This window comes from Aegilops tauschii, chromosome 7 (assembly GCF_002575655.3).
Source record: "Aegilops tauschii subsp. strangulata cultivar AL8/78 chromosome 7, Aet v6.0, whole genome shotgun sequence".
In the NCBI taxonomy this organism is placed as follows: Eukaryota; Viridiplantae; Streptophyta; class Magnoliopsida; order Poales; family Poaceae; genus Aegilops; species Aegilops tauschii.
Genome location: NC_053041.3, coordinates 63797305 through 63816390, shown reverse-complemented (window position 1 = coordinate 63816390; position 19086 = coordinate 63797305). Strand labels below are relative to the sequence as shown.

The window sequence follows — 19086 nt, the reverse complement described above, 5'->3', positions numbered from 1 at the left end:
GCGTTGCGACAGGTGCAGGATCGACCAGGCCTACAACCTCTGCCTCCTCGATGAGCACGTGCGCGCGGAGGAGTTACTCGAGTCACCGCTCCGCTCGCAACATCCGCCGCGAGCGCTGGCGCTACACCACCAGTATAAGGCGGATTTAGAGGCCGCCTACAGGAGATGGACGAGCGCAACAGATGAGGTGTTTGGCAAGAATGAGGACAAAGACGAGGTCGCCAGCTTGGCCGCTCCCCGGTGCCATCACCATGAAGCCGACACTCCGCGAGCGCCGCTGACAACGAGGAAGAGTAGCACATGGGAGGTCGTCAGCGCTTATATCCCGTGAAGGTCATGGCTACTCCCCTTCCGTTGAAGCCAAGCTTGGTGGCCTCAATATCGTCGGTCTATTAGCCGCTTGCCGGCGACATGGAGGCGGATAGCTTCACTTCTAGCACTCATAACTGCGGGGGAGGCGGGGCTTCATTTGTTGGGGCTCATGGGCAGCCGGATATGGGGAGCGGGCGCCGGCGGCAATTGTAGGCTAGGTTGGAGTACGATCTTGTTAAAAAATGTCTAAACGTAATGAATTTGCTTCAGTTTAGATGAAAAGCATCCGGTTTTATGTAAAAATTATACAAGAATGAATGAATATTGTCCGATGTGTTCAAACATGCATCAAATTTGTTCATTTTCGCTAAATTCTTCCAAAATGTAACCGGACCCGGCCAATCTTATTTCGCGCGTAGGTCGTTGTCTAACTGCACCCTTATTCCGGGCCCCTTTTTTTGTTTTCCATTCGGCTTTTTCTTATTTCTTTTTTCCTTTTATTTTTTATTTTTGTTTTTGTTTTCCTTTTCTAATTATTTTTTATTTTTATTTTCCATTTTCATTTTCATTTTTTGAGAACATCTTCTAAACTCGTTAACATTTTGAAATCATGACCTTTTTTTAATTCATGAAAATTGTTTGAAAATAATGCACATTTTTAAATTCATGAACATTTTTTACAAATTGTGAACTTTTTTTAAATAATCACCAATTTTATAATTCATGAACATGTTTTGAAATTGCCTATATTTTTTGGAACTCGTGTACATTTTTTTGAACCCGTGAATAATCTTCATAATTTAGGATCAATTTTTTAAATTCAGGATCATATTTTGACGATTATATTTTGAGTTCATGTATATTTATTGAATTGGCAGACATTTTTAGAATTTCCTGTAGAATTTTTGAAATTTCTGATTTTTTTCAATGTTGTCAACATTTTCTAGAAATTCATGAACATTTTTTGAATATATGATCATTTTTTTGGCATTTAACATTTCCAGAATATATTTCAAATCATGTATATTTTTTGAATTCATGAATATTTATTAAATATTCCGATTTTTTTAAAATCCTGAATTAGGAAAGAATGAAACAGAAAAAGGAAAAAAGAAAAACCAATGGTCTTCCCGCCCGGCACATCGGCAACCCGGACATACAAACGCGCGGGGGAGGGGGGTTGCCCATATCACTGGTTCGCGTCGTGTAGGTCAGCGATATGGTACGAACCCTCGCCAAAGGGGAGACATAGATGGGCCGGCCCAGGAGCGCCGAAGACCACAGCCTTCTTTATCTGTTCTTTTTTACATTTTCGGTTTCGTTTTTTGCTTTATTTTTTTCTTTTATTTATACTTTAAAATATTCCAAATATACATATATATTACAAAAAAACTCTAGAAAAATATTTGCAAAAATATTGACCTAGCATTTGAAAAATGTTGAATGCGTCTAGAGAAAATGTTTATCACATATACGAAAAGGTATTAAAAATGTGTATAATTTTTTTATCATGTATTTAAAAAATGCTAATAAGGCATTTAAAATTGTTCTGAACATATACTTGAAAAATGTTTACAAGGATTTGAAAATTGTTAAATGTGTATAGAAAAAAATGTTGACCATGTATTAAAAAAAGATAAAAAAATTATCTTGAATATAGAAATGTTAATCAAGCATGTGTAAAAATGTTGATCAGGTATTTGAAAAAGTTAAATGTGTATAGAAAAAAAGTTAACCATGTATTAAAAATGATGACATTTTTCGATCATGTGTATTTAAAACTCTTGGTCAGGTATTTGAAAAATAAATTCACATAGAAAAACGTTGACCATGTATTAGAAAAATGCATTTTTTTCATAATGTATATAAAAATATTAATCATGCATTTGAAAATGTTGAACAAGTATTTTAGAAATATTAATCAAACATTCAGAAAATATCAAATGTGTATAGAAAAAATGTTCAACATGGATTATTATTTTTAAAATTTTGCATATAGAAAATATTAGTAAAGCATTTTAAAATTAAATTAAATGTGCATAGCAAATTATTAATCGTGTATTTGAAAAATGTTGATCAATCTTTTGAAAATGGTAAAAATGTGTATAGTACAAATGTTGACCATGTATTAAAAAAATGTTAAACTTGTATTGAAACATGTTAAATGTGTATTAGCAAAATGGTTTTGACATAGACAAAAAAATTAGAATGAAAAAAAGAGAAACAATGAAAACCAAAAAATGAAATCCGGAGATTTAAAAAAATAAAAGAAAAATAAAAATGGAAAATAAAACCAAAGAAACAAATGTAGAAAAAATAAAAACTTTAGAAGAAAAAGAAAAGAAAAAAATAAAACGAAAAAAGGATTTGAAAATCGCAGAAGCAAATCAGAAAGAATGAAAAAATGGAGAAGAAAAAAGAAAAGAAAACATAAAAAGAAAGAAACTTGAAGAAAGCCGAACAACACAGAAGAAAATGAGAAAACAAGAAGAAAAAATATATAATATAAAATAATAATAATTAAATATGACCAAGAAACAAAAAAATAAAGAAAAACTGAATGAAAACAGAGAATAAATGTAAAAAGAGAAAACAACTCGAAAAAATCCAGACAAAACAAAGAAACAGCACAAAACCTGGCTTGTTTTGTCTTAACGATACCTGCACTAGTACTCTAACACGAATCCGTGGCAAACCGAGTGGCTAGTCGCTCTCTCGCTCAACCAGGAGACCAGGGTTTGAATGCCATGGTCGCTCCTTTTTCTCTTCTCTCTTTTTCCTTTCTGCACGATTGGGCCGGCCCAAGTTCTGTAAATGCCTTGAGTGAGAGAACCCTAGGTCTTGCTGAATGCGAGATATTGCGGTCGCGGGTCCCGAACGGGGGTTCCAGGAAGGGTAAAGATGTTCTGATCAGCTAGCTCAAGCAGGAATGCTAGGATTAAACTTAATCTGGCTTGCGTTTGTTGCATTCCTGCTCGAGATATAGCTGCCGTCATTGGGCTGGGTCCGCACAACGTGTATTTTTTGGACTGAGGCCACTAAAGACTAGCTTGGGCCGAAGCGCGGGACTTATTTCTCGATCGCAGCGAGACGCAAGTAAGGTCTCTCCTCTGGCGTGGACCTGCTGGGCGGGAACTGTATCATAGCTGTGTCGTGAGTTTTATACTTCTCTTGTTCTTTGCTGGGGTTTCACTATTTTTCATCGGGTTTTTTTATTTTTCTCTGTGTTTTTTGGTATTATTTTATCTTCTAATTTTTCATTTTTTATTTTTTAACACATTTCTATTTTTTCATACACATTATACATTTTTTTATAGATCACAACATTTTTTATACATATTTAACATTTTTCAATTAGATGATTTATATTTTGTAAAATATATGTTTTGATGTCTAGTTTTTCATACACATTGTACGCTTTCCGTATACGTTTAAAACATCTTTTTAATATTTTTGAAATACAAGATTAATATTTTTAAACATTTCTTGAATATATGTTAATTTGTTTCAAACGTTGAATGTAATGAATTTTTTTTGAATGGTATGGATTTTTTTTGTTTAATTACATAAAGATTATTTTACATTGTTTAACTTTTTAAAACTTTCCAACACATTTTTTTAACTTGGAACATTTTCTGAAAGTTGCATACATTTTTATGGTGGTACAAATATTTTCTAAAGGTTGAGAAAACATTTCTTTAAACTGCATGCACATTTTTTTAATATATGATCAACATTGTGAAAAAATAAAAAAAATTAATTTTCCGTAATATATGTATTTAATATTTAAAATATAACCAAACGTAAAATAGAAAAAGAAAATGTGCGCGACATCAGCGTGACGATTCCACGTGGCCATTGGGCCGACCCACTACCGGCTCCCTATAGTGAAGGAAATATGCCCTAGAGGCCATAATAAAGTTATTATTTATTTCCTTATTTCACGATAAATGTTTATTATTCATGCTAAAATTGTATTAACCGGAAACTTTGTACATGTGTGAATACATAGACAAACAGAGTGTCCCTAGTATGCCTCTACTTGACTAGCTCGTTAATCAAAGATGATTAAGTTTCCTAGCCATAGACATGTGTTGTCATTTGATGAACGAGATCACATCATTATGGAATGATGTGATGGACAAGACCCATTCGTTAGCTTAGCATTATGATCGTTTTAGTTTCATTGCTATTGCTTTCTTCATGACTTATACATGTTCCTCTGACTATGAGATTATGCAACTCCCGAATACCGGAGGAACACCTTGTGTGCTATCAAACGTCACAACGTAACTGGGTGATTATAAACATGCTCTACAGGTGTCTCCGAAGGTGTTTGTTGGGTTGGCATAGATCAAGATTAGCATTTGTCACTCCGTGTATCGGAGAGGTATCTCTGGGCCCTCCCGATAATGCGCATCACTATAAGGCTTGCAAGCAATGTGACTAATGAGTTAGTTGCGGGATGATGCATAACGGAACGAGTAAAGAGACTTGCCGGTAACGAGATTGAACTAGGTATGATGATACCGACGATCGAATCTCAGGCAAGTAACATACCGATGAGAAAGGGAACAACGTATGTTGTTATGCGGTTTGACCGATAAAGATCTTCGTAGAATATGTAGGAGCCAATATGAGCATCCAGGTTCCGCTATTGGTTATTGACCAGAGATGTGTCTCGGTCATGTCTACATAGTTCTCGAACCCATAGGGTCCGCACGCTTAACGTTCGATGACGATTTGTACTATGAGTTATGTGATTTGATGTACCGAAGGATGTTCGGAGTCCCAGATGAGATCACAGACATGACGAGGAGTCTCGAAATGGTCGAGAGGTAAAGATTCATATATTGGAAGGTTGCATTCGGACATCGGAATGGTTCCGAGTGATTCGGGCATTTTTCTGGAGTACCGGGAGGTTACCGGAACCCCCCGGGGAAAGATATGGGCCTTATGGGCCATAGGAGGGAGGCTAACCAGCCCACAAGGGGCTGGTGCGCCCCCCACAAGGGAGGAGGCCGAACTGGACTTGGGAAGGGGGCGCCACCCCCCTTAACTTCTCCTACTTCCTCTCCTTCCCCTTTTCCCCCTCCGGTAGAAGGGAAAAAGGGTGGGGCCGAATCCTACTAGGACTGGAGTCCTAGTAGGACTCCCCTCTCCCTGGCGCGCCCCTTGTTGCCCGGCCTCCTCCTCCCCTCCTTTATATACGGGGGCAGGGGGCACCCCAAAGGCACGACAGACAATCTCTTAGCCGTGTGCGGTGCCCCCCTCCATAGTTTTCCACCTCGGTCATATCGTCGTAGTGCTTAGGCGAAGCCCTGCGCCGGTAACTTCATCATCACCGTCACCACGCCGTCGTGCTGACGGAACTCTCCCTTGGCCTCAGCTGGATCTAGAGTTCGAGGGACGTCACCGAGCTAAACGTGTGCAGATCGAGGAGGTGCCGTGCGTTCGGTACTTGATCGGTTGGATCGCGAAGACGTTCGACTACATCAACCGTGTTACTTAACGCTTCCGCTTTCGGTCTACGAGGGTACGTGGACACACTCTCCCCGCTGGTTGCTATGCTTCTCCTAGATAGATCTTGCGTGATCGTAGGATTTTTTTTTGAAATTACTGCGTTTCCCAACATATAGGTGAGCCGAGGTACCATCTCGCATGAAGTGAGGCATAGCCGCGCCCGGGCTAAAGCGCCGGTAGGCTTTGAAACAAAGCAGAAACTCGCTTATGGTAAATTTAGTATGCTAGATGTATTGGCGGATCTAGGTATATAAACCCATAAGTTCCAGTGGGGCTTTTCTAAAAAAAGGTATATAAACCCTATTAGTATGCATCATGAAAAAATAGTTTACATATTTTTTCCTTGATGTAAGTCTAGGGTTTTCCCTCCTCTCAGCAGTATCGCCACCATGAGTTTTCTTCTTGTCCATGACGATCATTTGGATCTTGTCTCATGTGATAGGCTTAAGGTTGGGGTGGCATGTCCCGTTGTGGGCTAGGGTTTGCATGGCGACTCGATGGTGTTGGACGGGGCGAGTTCCAGTGCAACAAACGGGGGTTCCAGGATGGGTAAAGATGTTCTGATCAGCTAGCTCGAGCAGGAATGGTAAGGTTAAACTTAATTTGGCTTGCGTTAATTTAGTCAATTATGATGTGAGATATAATTCTAAGGTGACAGGTGGTTTCCATCCAACTAGGGGATTTTGCCATCCCTTGTCACTTCCTTGCTATGTGCAGAAGGCTTGCTTAGTTTGTTAATGCATGAAGAACAGAAGAAGAAGTTGTTGGCTTTGAAGGTATCAAGGTTTGCAGAAATGCACAATCGGTACTCCCTCCTGATGGGAATATAAGTCGGGCACGGGATTTTAGGTCATCAATTTAACTAACAAAACATGTATAATATGCGACAACACACACACACACATATAGAAATTTCATTTGACAATGTATCTATAGATATAGTTATTATGGCATAAAAATAATGTTTCACTAGTGAAATCAAAAACTTCAAAATCCGTGCCCGACTTATATTCTTGTTCGGAAGGAGTACCTCATTTACGTTTCGTTGACGTTTTATTGATCACTACAAAGGCTGATAAGATTAATACTTGCTCGCAACAAGTTATAGACACAATAAATTCTGGTCAACTTGCGAATGTGGCAAAATCAAGCATATTTTTCATTCCTAACACGAATGTTCTCATAAGGCCAGAGATTTGTGAGGAGATACGTATTGTTAATGAAAATGATGAACTGGTTTGAGTGGTGCATCAAGGAAAACCGAATGAACGTCAAATTCTCGAATTTGTTAGGATATTAAAGTGTTGGGTCATTCTTTTCTCCTCTCCCTCCCTCACTTAGGAGAGCGGTGAGCCCGATCGACCGTACTTCCCTCGAGTCTGAGGGCCACCTCTCCCTCCATCTGCCGCTCGATGAAGGGAGGGGGACACCGGGGCTTTGTTCGAGTGATGGTAGGGTTAGGAATAAATTTAGGGTTGTCTCCGTTCGGCGGTGGCGATGTGATGGTGTCATTGTCGGCTTGCAATAAGGTCCACCTGCCCCACCCTCGTTCCGGTGATCCTTCTTCGTATCCCCGGGAGGTGTGTGAAAGATGACGTGTCCGCAGATTTGGTTCTTTGGGTCTGGCGTTTTGTTATGCAGGTTTGTCTAGATCGCGGTGTCCCGCGGAGAACAATTGCACGGAGTATAGCCCATGTGGTGCACGCATCAGCTAATAATTAAAGTCGACGCGATCACCAGGCCGGCTAGTATGACTCCTCAACGCACGTCGCTTGCAGAATCTCTTAACCAACTGATTAAGATTTTTCTAGCGAACGTATTAGCACTATGTGTAGGTTGTACAACGTGGGTCGATCGTTGATATACCTATAACTATCGTTGTTTTACGTGAATTCATGTAACTATATGTTTAAAAAAGTACATGCATCCATTACTTCAGCACAAATACTGAAATACATCAACCCATACCCATTTTATACGTATCATAAGCACCACTAACATTCGACTGAATCATTTTCTTGATCCTGTAGGTAGAGGCCTTTGCTTCTTGGCCCATCCACGGTTGGTTGGACGCTTAGAATACAGAGCAATGCGAGTCATGCGTGTTTATTATAGACTTTTACGTACTACTCGCTAGCATCTCCTGAGGTTACGCTCAAAGTGGAAGCGTGGAAGCGTTCGTTTTAAATGTGTATATACACACACCATGACCCGCTCGGTATACGTACAGTTACATACTTGGGGCAACAATGGCGGAGGTGCCTCCATGGACGCATGCAGAGAATCGAGAGTTCCTTCGCATTCTCCGGGAGGCCAGGCTACGGTACATATTCTTCGTTGTTTACGATTTTATGTGCTTGCATGGTTGCATTTGCAAGTACAAAGTTGTATTAAACTTGAGGCACTTATTTTGAGACGTAGGGAGTAGTACATACAATATATGCTAGTGTGCACTCCACATAATGCATGCAGATTAATGAACACGGAGCTGTGTTCGTGTCGTAGGTCGGGATGCGGAGGAGCTCCGGCGAAGGTGGAGGTCCAGTTCGACGGTGTCAGTGTCCACGCCGGCGTGCGTGCACTGCCGGGCGTCGGCGCTGCCAAGGTGCTAACGGTTACGCCTTCTAAGTTTTTTAACGCTCAAAATGCAACTTTACCCGCATAAATCCTCTTAGGGGAGATCCGTTGCTTACTGCTCACGGAAACATCCGGCTTATGGTCAAGTCGTCCGCCTATCTTTCTGAGCTCATTGGTTTTCCGATCGCATAAAAAGTCATGAGATAAAAAGAAACAAATTATTTAAGTACATAGGAGCTCTATGGTGGACCACCAGCAGAAAGATCGAATGGCTTAATGCATCCTGCGCCTACTGGACCTGACTTCGTAGGATACTCTGATAGACTAGTCGAATGGCAATGGTGTAGTGGTTGTATTTGCTTGCCGATTCCTATTCCTATATGTACATGTCAAGTTGGCTCGTAACCCAACCACCGAAGTGCTAAAATTCATAATTATATACACCATATATGTGTTCTGTTATTCATCTATAGCTATACAGTGTGACGTGGATTTGATAGAAATTATTCATTGCCATCATTGCATGGCAACGAATGTATCACATATTCCACAACATACACCCAGACCCAGTCACATGAGCTTGACCAGAATCTAGAAGAGAACAACAAGCATACCAAATTGAAGAACAGAAACAACACCGCCAAAAAAGTACAACTTACGAAGCTCATTGTCAGTGAAAAAGGGCCATAGAAAACACAAAAGTATGTACAATAATGTTCTGCGGATTTTATCAAATAGCTAGCCGGGTGCGCTTGCAGCTATATATGTTCACAAATGTATTTTCCTATTGCTGGTTTGTATGGTGCTCACCAGTTAATGACAATATCCTCTTGTATCCTCATTGAAAAGTCTATGTATGGGCGAAAATCTCTTTCTTGTGTAGGAAATTCTAGAATCTGCTTACCTTTGTGCCACACAGAGGACAGGAATCAAAATTCTCAACACGTCGAGTGGGACAATAAGATCATCAAGGTAAAGCTACATAATTATTTTTCCATGGCATATGTTATGTTACAAATAAGTTTCATCATGGCTAGAAGGATTAAGCATAGTGCACTCATCCTCATTGAGCCGTGGACAACCTTTTGCGTTATCGAGGAGGCGATGTCCTGAGGTCCTATTGAATATCTATGAAGGGAAGTACATTATTTTATTATACCTGAAGCTTTCCTTTCTATTTATATTTAGGATGACTCTTGTTGTGGGAGCACCTGGATCAGGAAAAACAACCTTTTTAAGAGCACTGGCTGGAAAATTAGACCCCTCTTTGAAGGTATCATGCTAAAAATAGTACATAATATATTATGCTATATTACATCTGTTGCAAATGGTTTGCAAGCAAGGTCTTAAATAATATCATGTTTTAATGTCATTTTGGCAGTTCCAAGGGAAAGTAATGTACAATGGAGAATCAATTTCCTCTACACCTCACTACATGCGTGCTTATGTTAGCCAGTATGATCTTCACCATGCCGAGATGACAGTGAGAGAGACACTTAATTTCTCTTCCAACATGATGGGTTCCAGCAACGACTTTGGTGTGCCCCTTGTGTTTCTTCTATTTCTTACGCTAAATTAGGCAAAAACAAATAATCTCTTGATTTAATTGACACCATCAGGCAATAGCCATGTTTCAATAATAAATAATATCAAATTCCATGCGAAATACACACAAATTCATTACTCCTATTTGATATGCCCATTAATTTAGAGATGCTACAAGATGAAGTGCGAAGGACTGCTCCAGTGGATGAGGAGCTATTTTCTAAGGTATCACTCACTTTTATGACTAAAATATTTGTGAAGTTGTCATCATTTTATTGAATAACATACAAGGTGTCTTTTGCATAGGCAACCAAGTTTGGAGGAAGCAACCTGAAAACAAACTATATTATGAAGGTATATTTATTTCATCTTATGATATTCAGAATTATATTATTTAACAATAACTTAAAATTATACTACACATAGATTCTTGGATTGTCGAACTGTGCTGACACCATAATAGGGGATGAGCTTCGAAGAGGGATTTCTGGGGGGCAAAAGAAGAGAACCACATTAGGCAAGTCTTACTTTTTTTAAATACACACATGATCTTCTGTTCCACTCTGATAAACTATTTGCTTTTATGCTTTAACTTCCATACCACTCTATGCAATTGAGTAACTTCAGTCTAGAGGATCTTCTGTCTGAACAATATGGCAATATTATTCTTGTCCTCGGAGATTGTGATCCTAGAAGATTTATTTCTACTAATGAAATATAATATAGTTGTTTGCAATCAATTGCACAACACACTAAAAAGTAAGCGATATTTAGCATATTAGGTGCTTGTTGCCAACACGACATGAAGAATTGCATACCCTACCTATGTTGTGGGAGAACATGGCCAAAATATTGCAAAGTGAATAATATAATTAAAGGTACATTTAACTCTATTATGTTGATGAAGGAAAGAACACTGCAGAGATAAAATTTACATGTCTACAATCGTTGGAAAAATTATATTGTGCCACATGGTTTGTACTATGCCTGGTCATGGGCAGCCCGACCTGAAATTTCGAGGGGGTGTGCACGGGCTTGAGCTATGATTTCTGCCAAAACCGGCCCCAAAATACCAAAAGTTGTGATTTTTTTAAATAGGCACATTAGCTCATGTTTATTCCAAAAAAATGGTTTGAGTGCCTTTTACAATGCAAACGGATGTTTTTGGGCCACATGATTACCATGGTAGGCTTTGCAAAAATCTGGTCCTGGGTATGCTCGGGTTAAGTAGGTCGCATGTACGTATTGTAATTCATTATATATATATATATATATATATATATATATATATGTATCTCACTAGCAATCTTTCTAATTACCTTCCTTTTAATGATCCAGGAGAGATGCTAGTTGGTCGTGCAAGGTGCTTCTTTATGGATGACATATCAACAGGCCTGGATAGCTCTACCACATTTGAGATTATGACATTTCTTGGACAAATGGCACATCTCATGGATCTTACAATGGTTATCTCCTTGTTACAACCATCTCCAGAGATATTAGAATTGTTTGATGACATAATCCTTCTCTGTGAGGGTGATATTGTTTACCATGGCGCTCGACAAAATGTTATTGACTTTTTCAACAACATTGGCTTTACCTGCCCTAGCAGGAAGAATGTAGCGGACTTCCTTCAAGAGGTAAATCATGATACATTTCATAACTGGTTATAAATCATATTCGCTACAAGTACTTGCCTTGCATGAGCTTCAAATGATAGGAAAGCTATATCGGAATTGTATTGTAGACCATTATTTCACTAGGTAGAGATAACACATAGTACAAATATCTTGCCATTTCTAATTATATAGCCATAAGGTCATCAATAGAAAATAATTATCCTATGGGTAGAGACGCGTATGGATTAAGCATTGTTATGTGATTAAAATAACCAAACATCGCATGAAAAAATGAAGCGAAGATAATTTAGTTGACATGGTGTTCCATTGAAAGAAACATACAAAAAGATGAAACAATATTAGGAAGAGCACTAGGTTGTTTCTTTAGCATAGGGAAACAACATTTATTAAGTTGAACTGCATGCCAATGTTTTTATTTACCGAATTCTAATGCACAAGAAGTCTTGTCCGCTTGTTCACACAAGGTGATTGGAATCAATAGTAAAGCACTTTATAGTTTAATGTATTTTTTAGAGTAAGCACGAGATAAATTTCTCCAACTACTCAACATGATAAACAATGTACTATTTGCATTGGATAGGTTACCTTAAAAAAGTATCAAAAGCAGTACTGGAGCGGTGATGTGAGCGAATATCAAAATCATACCATTGAAAATTTCGTAAATTGCTTCAAAGCATATGACCTTCCTCAATCTCTGGAAGATAAGCAGTGCAAGAATTACGACATCGAACAGGGCAAGGACAAATTTCAAGCATATAACAATCCAGGAATATCAAAGTGGAATGTTTTCAGAGCTTGCCTCTCAAGGGAAGTACTCCTATTTAAAAGAAATTGTCCGGTTCATATGTTCAAGGCTATACAAATCATTTTTCTAGCTTTTGTCATTGCAACACTTTTCCTTCGGACAGAAACGAGCCCAGATACAGTTTTTGACGGAGTAAAGTACTTGGGTGCTCTCTTTATGGGTATAGCTGTTATAAACTTCAATAGCATGATCGAACTTGCAATGACCACAAAGAGACTCCCGATATTCTATAAACAAAGGGAGTCATTAGCATTACCAGGATGGGCTGTTGTTTGCTCAGTTTTCCTTATCAGTCTACCTATATCACTAATGGAGTCAAGTCTTTGGACCTTCCCAACCTACTATGCAATTGGCTATGCACCTTCTCCCATTAGGTATATACAAAAATTTCAACATCATTCATCATCATTCAGATGCTATCCAATAAGGAAATAACTATTCACTAACAGAGGCCTTCAATTTTGTGGCAGGTTATTTCAGCAATTACTAGTGTTTTTTGCGATGCATCAAATGTCATTGGGTCTATATCGCTTTTTAGCAACCATAGGAAGAACACCAATAGTATCAAATATACTAGGAACGCAAGCTCTAGTTGCAATCTTCATACTTGGAGGCTTCATCATATCAAAAGGTTAGATTATCTACCATTGAATAGCGCAACAATGTAATAACATTCTCATCATTTCAAGGCCAGAGATGGAATTTACCTATTTTCCATTCAAAACGCAGATGACCTCCAACCATGGTTAAGCTGGGGTTATTGGGCTTCCCCATTCACCTACGCCCTCAATGCTCTAGCTTTGAACGAATATCTTGACAAAAGATGGGCTAAGGTAAGAAGGAACGATCTACTAGAAGCATATAACACTACAACATAAACAATTCTTGTATGTCATGAGACGCAATATCTTTGTGTTCCATTGTCTACTATTTTTCTAAATCATGTCTTATTACAGGAGTTCCATTTTGAAAATGCTAAGACTATTGGAGAAGCTATTCTGAAGGTCAGGGGTTTGCTCGGTGAATGGCAATGGTATTGGATTTGTGTAGTAGTTTTATTTGGATTTGCACTGATCTTCAACATCCTGAGCATATTGGCATTAGAGTTCCTAAACTGTAAGTACATTGAACAAAGTTACATCTTATGCTTCACAGAGAAAAAACAAGGATAAATATCTCATCAAACAATTTGCAGCTCCATACAAGCACCAAGGTAATATCAAGTCACAAGGGAGACAATCTTTAGAGTACGACGATCAAGTAATAGTTGGTGGGAAGGCTTCAACTGATCAAGCTAGCATCCCATTCCAACCGCTGTGTTTCGTATTTAAAAAAATCAACTATTTTGTTGACATGCCTAAAGTAATCCCTCCCTTGTATGTCAATTTTATGTTAGGTATGACAACTTATTTTGCTCTCTTTTTATCTTAGATATGCCAATTTTATGACAGGAGATGAAAAAATATGGAGCAACCGAAACAAGGCTTCAGCTGTTACGGGATGTTAGTGGCTCATTCAGACCAGGAGTCCTAACAGCGTTGATGGGGATCACTGGTGCTGGGAAAACAACATTACTTGATGTTTTGGCAGGAAGAAAAACTGGAGGTTACATCGAAGGTACTATTAACATAGGCGGCTACCAAAAACAACAAGATGCATGCTCAAGGATTACTGGTTATTGTGAGCAAACCGACATACACTCTCCTCACTTGACAGTCTATGAGTCACTTCTATTCTCTGCATACCTTCGCCTACCTTCATATGTGAAACCTTATCAACGAGATGTAAGATATTTATTACTTTTATTATTACAAAAAAACTAGCACCATGATTTGCAAACATGTTCTCACAGTTTCATGTTTTAAACTTTGCTAGATGTTTGTGGAAGAAATTATGGAACTAGTAGAGCTAAACAGCTTGAGGAATGCAATGGTGGGCATTCCTGGGGTGACAGGTCTATCAGCTGAGCAACGAAAAAGACTTACAATAGCGGTGGAGCTTGTGGCAAGCCCTTCTATTATGTTCATGGATGAGCCAACAACTGGTTTAGATGCTCGTGCTGCAGCAATTGTCTTGCATACAGTACGAAAGTTGGTGGACACTGGGCGCACTATTGTTTGCACAATTCATCAACCGAACATTTATTTATTCGAATCTTTTGACGAGGTATGTTAGTTATTGTGCACATGTCTAGTGCTACCAGAAAGAATGACAACCACACCCAATATATGAGTAGGGATGTCTCTTTTACAGGGGCTCATTTGACAAAACATTTCTTAAAATTAAGCTAATCATTTATTCCATGCAAAAATTTATTTAGTATAATGATTGATTTTTTCTCACTAATCACAGCTGCTACTTATGAAACAAGGAGGTCAACTCATTTATAGCGGTTCTCTAGGCTCACTATCTAGAAATTTGACAAAATATTTTGAGGTGAGATAGGTTGACACAAACTTATCATTCATAAGATAGAGAGAAAAACTAAATGGCCTCTTTTTAGGTTATTCCTGGTGTTCCTAGAATCAAGGATGGTCAAAATCCAGCTTCATGGGTGTTAGACATTAGCTCACATGTCATGGAGTGTACAATTGGAGTGGACTACGTACAAATTTACCAGAACTCCAACTTATATAAGTAAGCTATTACATGCATGCCTATAAATTTGCTGTTTAAATATTGTATTTGTCATCTGGAAATTTTGAAGGCAAATGATCACATTGTATTTCTCTGGCTTGTGTATGTATCCACAGGGAGAACATGGCTTTGGTTGATGAGCTGAGCAAACCAAATACAAACCAGGAAGATCTACAATTCACATCCAAATATTGGCGAGACACTAAAACTCAATGCATGACATGTATATGGAAACAATATTGCTCTTACAGAAAAAACTCGGAGCTAAATATATTTCGCTTTCTAAATACATTTGCAATCTCAATCATGTTTGGCGTTGTGTTCTGGCAAATTGGGTCAACAATGTAAGTACGCATGCATGGTCACTAGTTGTGTCAAATCTAAAATGAAAAGTTCACCAGACATAGAATATTTACCAGCTATCTTCTTCACAACAGTAAGGTGGAGCAAGATGTGTTCAACATACTGGGAATTGGATATGGATCAGCCCTATTTCTCGGTTTCATGAACTGCAATAGTTTACAACCAGTCGTGGCGATGGAGAGAGTTGTTTTCTATAGAGAAAAAGCTTCTGGCATGTACTCCTCAATGGCGTTTGTAATTGGTCAGGTGAGTCAATTGATTAAACACCTTCCATCACTTGGGAATGCAACTAACACACATAATGGATCTTCTTGCACAGGTAGCAGCTGAAATTCCTTACATTGTTATTCAACCACTCATTTTCTCAGCAATTGTGTACCCAATGGTAGGGTTCCAGATGACATTTGAAAAATTCATATGGTTTGTCATGTACATGATACTAAGCTTCATGGACTACACACTCTACGGGATGATGGCTGTTGCACTGACACCCAGTCCTGAGATAGCTGCTGGGCTATCCTTCCTCATCTTCATGATATGGAATTTCTTCTCAGGCTTCATAATTACACGGAAGGTAATTGATTCCTTCAATTCTTTCTCTCTTAGAAATTTTGATAGAAGAATGGTTGTTAGCGTATATGACGCATTGCCACTCACTTTTACAGGCGATGCCCATGTGGTGGAGGTGGATGTACTGGGCCGATCCAGCAGCATGGACCCTATATGGGCTTGTGTCTTCACAGCTCGGCGACCACACGGAACTAATCCGTGTGTTGGGCCAGCCAGACCAACCAGTGATGAAGTTTTTGGAGGAGTACTTAGGCCTTGAAAATGGCTACTTTCCCCTGGTTACAGCTCTTCACTTCGTGCTAAGCATGTTCTTCTGTTTTATCTTTTGTGTTGGCATCAAGTATATCAAGTTTCAGAAAAGATAAACATTTTAAAATTTGTGGATCATTATGGGGCATCATTAAAAGTGTATGTACTCTATACAGATGGTACATGATTTTTAAGATCTATAGAAATTTTAATTGGGTGATATGTTTGTGTATTCTGCTTGTAGCTAATATTTGTAGATTAAATGATTGGAGTGGACATGTGAATCAAACTGAAAGGATTATTTGAAGAACTACAGAAATGGTTGGAGATAACTTGGGTCTCGGAGAAATGTCTAGAAGATAAAATAAAACATCATACCAAAGTAGGAAGAACAGTGGAGCACCTCCCTGGTATAAATGAGGGAAATTGGAATTTCTAGACATAGTATCAACGATAGCAAATATGGAGTGATAAAAGCGTGAATGAAAGTCAATCAAACATGCATGTATTTAGAAAAATAATAACAGAAAATAGGCTTCCTAGAAAAAGAGAACTTTTAAGATACCAACAGATCGATATGAGGCATTCATCGAGCTGATCCAAGGAACCTGAACAATCGATACTACTCCCACACGTGAGTGCTAGTATTTTTTTGGTCAAAGGGCAGAATTAGTGAAGGGATCAAACAAATCCCACAGGGCAACGGGCATAATCGGAAGAGTTACCAGTTTGAACGCGAGCAAGTGGTTGGTTCAACCCATCATTCACATCTTCGCTCTCATACTCAGGGGCAGTGCACCATTGTTACGGTTTGGCCACCGACATCCATCGCTCTCCTCCACCGTCATGTTTCGTCATTTTCTGGGATGTATACACCAAGGACAAGAGGAAGAAACAAGAGCACTTCATAAAAACAAATTGCAAAATCTCTAATTCACAAGTAGAAGTATACTGTTTTTTTTAAATAATAGAAGTACATTGTTAGCTTATTGACCGCTTGGCAAAAAAGAGCGGTCAGCTATCTCGAGAACCGAAAAACTGTTAGCTTATTGGCCTCGAGCCCTCAATTTTAATGTATACAACATATGGCTGAAGACCTGTTTGAGGCTTTAATCTAATTACGAATTATATCGGGGAGAAGATCACTCCCCGTCGAGTCGGCCAGGAGTCTGCCAGGGCGGAACTCCGCGCGTTATCATCTACACCTCCGTCACCCCCCTCGGGGGGGGGGGGGGGCTCGGCTTCCGGACCCGAGGAGGCTGAGGAGCAGCCCCTGCGATCTTCTTCTTCATCACCGCAACAGTCTACTCCGCCTCTCGGAGTCGCCGGGACGGGCTCAGCGGCCGATATTACTCCTTCGCCTCTGAGGCGCAGTGGGCGTCATTACGTCGGGACTGACGGTTCAGCAGCCACCGACGAGGACTCTATGGTGAAGACCATGCGTAGGACGGCTGCCCGCAACCTCGACTTCGAAGGTACACCCTCTTGCAGATCTTTTATGTCTTTTGATAAATCCAAAGTATCTTCAAATATCACTAGACTTGGAGTGTCACTAGGACGTAATGAGAAAGAGATAGACTTTTCGGTTAGGGCCCTTAAACAAGTGGAGTTCGACCGGCTTACGGTTGCTCCTAAGTTGTCGAGCTTTGTTGACCCTCTCGTGTCAGATGAGGTGGATGAGGATGCTGATGCCAATCATGAAGGCAAGCTTCTCTCTCATTTGGTTAAAGATACGACTGAAGTAGACCTTGACGATACTGTACGCGACACTACGCTTTGTGAGCTTGTCGCGTCGGTGCGTAAGAATAAGTCTAACTCAGGAAAGAAAAGATGGCGCTCTTCTAAGAAGGCAAAGGTCTCTAAACAAAAAATTGGTTCAGCATGAGAGGCATGTTTTGGAATAGCAGAGGTCTAGGTGACTTGGCTAAACACAAACACATTGCCGATTGTGTAAAGGATCATGCATTGGACTTCGTGGCTATCACTAAGGCGGGCAAATGTGACTTTCCAACACGTGATCTGGACCACTTCTCATGTGGTTTGGATTACGAATGGCACGTCTTACCGCCGACCGGGAGGTCCGGTGGAATATTGCTAGGTATTAACTCTACGTACTTGCAACTATTGTCCACGTCAAAGGGGGAGTATCATATCAAATTCCACCTTCGAAACAAGTCCGACAATTTCCTTTGGAGCCTGGTAGCTGTATATGGCGCCGCTCAAGAGGAGTTTAAATCTGCATTTCTAAAAGAACTTGTTAATACCTGTCGAGACAATCCCCACCCCATGTTAATCGGGTGGGGGGGGGATTTTAATATCCTTCGATATCAGAAGGAAAAAAACAATGACCGGTTTGATACAAGGTGGCCTTTCCTCTTTAATGTTGTTATTGACAGTCTGGATCTGAGGGAGATCACGATGTTTGGTCGTCAGTATACCTGGACCAATAGCCGATCGGTGCCAACCTTTGAAAAACTTGACCGGGTGCTAGTTACCACCGACTGGGAATATAAATATCCCCTAGCCTCGGTTCGGGCATTAGAAAGAATTGAGGCCTTATCGGATCACGCTCCATTGCTCACCGATTTTGAACAACCAATCCCAAGCTCTAACCGTCACCAATTTAAATTTGAATTGGGATGGCTCACTAGAGAGGGATTTCATGACCTGGTTAAGAAAGTGTGGGCGCGTCAGCCTCGCGGTAACACACCCATTCAACGATGGAATAATCGAATTCGCGCATTGCGTCGATTCCTTCGTGGATGGGCCAAGCATACTGCTGGCATCTATAAAAAAGAAAAACTGCGACTATCTACCTTAATTGATTCCCTTGATAAAATAGCCCGCCTACTACGCGAGGAAGAG

At 39.7% G+C, this 19086-nt stretch overlaps 1 pseudogene; it reads left to right on the top strand.

Moving 5' to 3' along the window:
* Nucleotides 1-1987: 1987 nt before the first annotated feature.
* LOC109750501 (ABC transporter G family member 45-like) lies at nt 1988-16553 on the top strand (annotated as a pseudogene).
* Nucleotides 16554-19086: the final 2533 nt, after the last annotated feature.